This window comes from Meriones unguiculatus, chromosome 4, assembly GCF_030254825.1.
Source record: "Meriones unguiculatus strain TT.TT164.6M chromosome 4, Bangor_MerUng_6.1, whole genome shotgun sequence".
In the NCBI taxonomy this organism is placed as follows: domain Eukaryota; kingdom Metazoa; phylum Chordata; class Mammalia; order Rodentia; family Muridae; genus Meriones; species Meriones unguiculatus.
Genome location: NC_083352.1, coordinates 111254542 through 111259837, shown reverse-complemented (window position 1 = coordinate 111259837; position 5296 = coordinate 111254542).

Sequence of the window (5296 nt, the reverse complement as noted above, 5' to 3'; positions counted from 1 at the left end):
GTGTCCTTGAGGATCAGGCTTCTCCTGAGCAGGTGCAGTTAACAAGGCTGCTTGCTTTGTTAAAAAGCTCAGAGGTGAAAGGTCAGCAAGCCCAGCCTGCTGGTGATGATGTTGGCTTGTGCCCTTTGCCGCCATGGCAGGACCATTCTGACGGACGGTAAGAATGTGTGTCCAATTGCTTCTGCATGGACACTAACTAGGCTTTCTTTGGTCCCTACCCTGGAAGAGGTCTTTTCTACTGCAGGATTCTGACACAGAAAGGGAGACTGGGGGAGGGGGGAGGTCAAGTCAGCTGGGAGAGGGACATGTCTGATGACACATGGCTCCTGAGGGGGCTGCGGAGGGCCTTTAGAAGTCCCCACTCCCTAACAGGACCAGGGGAGATAGAGCCGTAAGAGAATCGGCGCCAACCAAGAGTCAGAACCGGGACCGGATCCCGTTCTGTTTTCACGCCTTTTCTCCCTCAAGCGTCTCACCTGAAAGAGAAAATGAAAACAACTCGGGAGTCCACTGGGAGCCTTCATCTGTCCATCCCTCCAGGCATCAGCAGCCAACCACAAGGAACCAATGGAGCCTCAGGGTAGATGCTTGCACTGAAAGTACCCACCAAAAAAAAAAAAAAAAAAAAAAAAAACAAAACAAAAAACAAAAACAAAAAAAAAAACCATGGGGAATGGGGGAGGTGGCTTTTCGGCATGCTTTCTGAGCTGACTTCATTCTTGGTCTCAGGAAACCAGCAGGGGACAGTCACCCAGGTCCACCCAACACCCCTCGTCATCTCTTGTTAAAGAACTAACCCAGAGGCTAGTGGGCTCAGCAGTCGGGGAGGGAAGGCAGCTCCACTTGGCCGTGATTTCCCCATTTGCAGACTTCTGCGGTCCTCAGTCTGTTCATCCAGTTGCGAGAGGTCAATCTGTTTGGTTTGGAAATGTCAGCTGGTTACCAAGGTCTGGCTAGGATGCCACCCAGGCAGGGCCGAGCCCTCTCCGTAGCCCCATCCATCAAGACAAGTCACGTCTCAAAACACTCGTGGCTGTGTTTATTTAACTCGGGCTTTGAGCCAGCCAGCTCAATAGATCACTCGAGGAGTGAAGGCCCGTTCCTACCCAGGTTCCACGGCTGTCAGTCACATCTGCCAATCCACTCATTAGGTCTTGGCTTCTACCAAGCTATAGGCACACGGGTCTGGTGAATCTACCCCAAACTGCATGTGTGTGTGTGTGTGTGTGTGTGTGTGGCTTGCCATGCATGTGGGAGGTGGTGCGCACCCATTCGTTTATGTGTGGAAGTCAGAGGAGGTTGTGTGTCCTGCTCTATCACTTCCTGCCTTATCTCCTGAGATCCGGTGGCTCACCAACCCTGGAGCTAGCTGTCAGCCAGCACCCTCCGGTCTCTTCCCTGACTCCCCAGCTCTGGGATTACGGGTGCTTTCACACACCTGCCTTTTGTACATGCGTTCCGGGAATCGAACTCAGGCTCCCGTGCAAGGCAAGCGCTTTGCTGACTGAGCCCTTCGTCAGCTGCAAATCTACCTTTGCTCAGCCATTTTTGAGACAACGACTTTGTTCAGAAGCTTACGGCTGGTCCCTGTGAGCACTGTCCGTTCATTCCATGCTACTTACTGGTTTCTTCCAAGGAGCTGCCCAGCATTGAAACCCACAGTGGCTATGCTGGGGTCATATGCTCTTGATCCCCCATTCCAGTTGGGGCACTTGTCTCCTGGGACCGGGTGCTCCCTCTCCATGACGAGAGAGGACATGATCCTTGCCATTGGAGTGCTGGTGTCGGCAGGCTCGTGGTTCCTGATCCATTTAGAGCACAGGTCCCTTTGAGATCAAAATTCTCCCCGGGAGGAAAAGTTTTCATAAGTGTTTTCATCTTTCTTTAAGGACGTACTGAGGCCCTGCAGAGTGTGCCCTAGGCATGGGGACACAGCAACAAAGGAGATGGAAGAAATCCAGTTTCGATGTCCTGGGCTTCCGGGTTGGCTGTGGGAAGAGTGGCTGCAGGAGGCAGGAAGTCAGTCTGATGCCTCTCAGGGTGGCCAGGAACCATACGGCTATTTCCTGCATCCAGACCTTCTCTTCTGCCAGCGAGAAGGTCCACAAAGCTCATGAGTCTCATGAGAAACTCACAGGAACGGAGGCCCCTCCCTGAAGATACCCAAGCTGGGAAAGGAAACTGTCTGTGGGGAAGTTGATTCCAAGCTGTGTCAGGAGCCCAAGAAAGGCAGATTTCCTGAGTCCCCATGCAGGCTGGGACGGGCTCTTCAGCTTTCAAGTCACCCATGCTCCTGGCAAATGAGCCCAGCAAACTCAACTCACTGGTTTTCCGAGCGGGAGTCGATGAAACTGTTTCTTTGGATGGTTTCTGCCTTCCTTCCCTGTCTATTTGTTGGGGGTAAGAAGTTTATTAAAAGATTTTGTTAATGCCATGATCAGACAGACAGACAGCAGCATGGTGGGGCTCTGAGGAGAGTTCAGGCCCCAGCACTAGAGAGAGTGCAACAGACTATGGAGACTGGAACCAGAGACTGTGGCAAAAGTGGGGTCTGTTCTTGTACTTTTCTGGGGATGGTTTGGGGTTCACAGCACAAGCTTCAGCCAGCACGTGGTGATGTCTGACAGACGTGTGCAGTGCTAAACAAGAGAATACGGACTCATGGCAGCGCTGAGGCCTCCCGTGGCTGTGTGCACCTGAGGCAGGGCACTGAGGCCTCCCGTGGCTGGGGGCACCTGAGCCATGTGCTGAGCCCAGGAAGACTTGTCCATCCCAGCCCTAACTCTGGGGCCTCCAGGACATCCCCACAGGACTCCACAGGCCCAACAAACGCAACGTACTGGATCCTGGACCTGCTCCCATCTGCTTCTCAGCTCGACTTTCCATCTCAGACAGTGATGTCACCATTCGCCACACAGTCCTGGTATGGCTCGGTTCCCATTCCCCCCACTGCCACCCTGGAGATGGTTTCCTCCTTCTGATGGGGTTGCTCCATTCACTGAGGAGAGCACCACGCTTGCAGAGTGAATGGCTGTGGTTTGGGGAGAAGCCGAGCTGGCGAGGGTGGGTGGAATTGGGGAGGGGAGGTCAGGCAGAGGGTGAAATGACCCTGGAGGGGCTGTGCAGTCTGGCAGCCATGAGACCCAGCAGTCAGCCCCCACAGTGGCTTTCTCCCAGGGGCATTTGAGCCACAGTCTGGGGATGTGGGCTCAGGGGAAGTTCCTCAGGTACTTCCCAGTCCATGTGCTGGCTGGGGCGGAGCCTGACAGGAGCCAGGTAAGAAGGACCAGGGTCTGCAGCCATTCCTGCCCGTCTCAGTCCAGAGTGGGGAGCCTCTCTCTGTGACCCCAGTTTTTTCTCTATTGCCAATTCTGGACTACTGAGAGGGCTTCCTCTCAGCCTAAGGTGACATCTAGAAAAGAGATAGTGTGTGTGCGTGTGTGAGTGGGTATGTGTGGGAATGTGCGTGGGTAACTGTGTGTGACTGAGTGGGCACGAATGTGAAAGTATGTGAGAGGGTGTGTGAGAATGTGAGTGAGTGAGTGTGTACAGGTGAGAGAGTGTATGCGTGTGAGTGTGTGAATGTGAGGGAGTGCGTGTCTCCTCCTGTTTGGTGAAGGGGTCAGCAGTGTCCCGGAGCCATCAGACAGCATTCGGCGCAGTCTCCGGGAAAGCTGTTAGCCCCTCTGAGGAGGTGACGTCAGGGCAGAGCTACCGCAGAGGACCACGTGTTTGGTTATGGCCTTGCTTCTGTTAGCTTCCCAGGGCAGCCCCTGCAGCCTGTGGCTCCTGGCTCATCCTCTTCCGTGCCCAGCCAGCTTGTCCGAGGACCTGGGAACTTAAGGCCGTGTCTTTGCTTGTGGCTGCTCCTGTCGAGCACAGGGAAGGCACAGGGTGGGACAGGTGGGCCTCCCCAGGTGCACGGAGCCGCCTCCTGCTAGGCTCAGCACAGTTCAGAGAGCCACCTGCCCTATGGGCTTTGGCCATACCTATCACCAATCCACCCAAACAGTGCCCACATTTTGCAGATGGGGTGGCTGAGGCTGAAAGGGGTGGGGCTTGTTCCAGGTCATCTATTGGGTACAGAGCGGGGAGGGTTTGGTTCAGTTCAGCTCAGAATCCCAGCTGGGGGATGGGCGAACCGGCTGCCTCCTTCCTATCAGCCACCTGGGTGTGTGTGTCTGCAGCGACATCTCTGCCCCCACACCTTTCCCTGGGCACAAACTGAGGCTCATCCTACCTTCCTGTGCAGTTCAAGTTTGGTTCTAACCTCATTAGATGGTAGAGTATGGGGCTCTGTGGTTTCTGAGTAGTTGTGACTGGAGTTCTCCATCTCTGTTAAATGGGTCAATTAAAACACTTCTGGACACCCTCACACTACCCCTCCTCCCAGTGTTAGAACCTGCTCTCCTTATGCAATCTCTCTCTCTCTCTCTCTCTCTCTCATCTTTGCTATGTAGCTCAGGATGGCCTCAAACTTAATTTGTGGCTAAAGATGGCCCTGAACTCTTGATCCTTCTGCCTCGATCTCCTGGCTGCCCCAGGCATTTCTGTATGCACTGGACTTTAACAGAAACCTATGGGGCCGGGTGGTGATGGTGCACACCTTTCATTCCAGCACTCAGAAGGCAGAGGCAGGCAGATCTCTGTGAGTTCGAGGCCAGCCTGAATCTACACAGTGAGTTCCAGGACAGCCAGAGCTATGCAGAGAAACCCTGTCTTAAAAAAAAACAACAAAACAAAACACCAAACTAAACCAACTGACCAAACAGAACCCCCAGAAACCTGTGGAATCAGACGAGATGATGGTGAGGGTGTTTATGTGGTTTCAATTCTAAGCGCCGCCCTCAGCCGAATACCAGGTAGCCCATGCCAGGCGAACTTTACTGGCGACAGGAGAAAGGGCGCAAGCCACACAGGGGCATCTTGATGAGCCTTCACTGTGTCACACCCCTACCCCCCAGCAGCACGTGGACTGAGAAGCAGCGCGTCCCAGCAGCCGTGAGCCCCGACGTTAGGAAAGCCTTCCCCGTGTGTCCCTCTGGGTGCTGTTGCACATGGCGTTCTGTCACACCATTAACGGCCAGAGTGTGACGTGTGCCGAAACACTGGGACCCCAGAAGGTGGTGGTGCTTGGAGGGGCTGAGAACCTTTCAGACAATGATCTGGCTGGTGCAGGTAGGGAGCTAGGGCTTTAGGGACAGGACTTGGGGGTTCCAGGCTCCCTCTGCTTCCGGCAGAGGTCTCTGTTTCCTGGTCTTGTCTGGTCATGCGGTGTCCCAGCGCGCTCCCACCA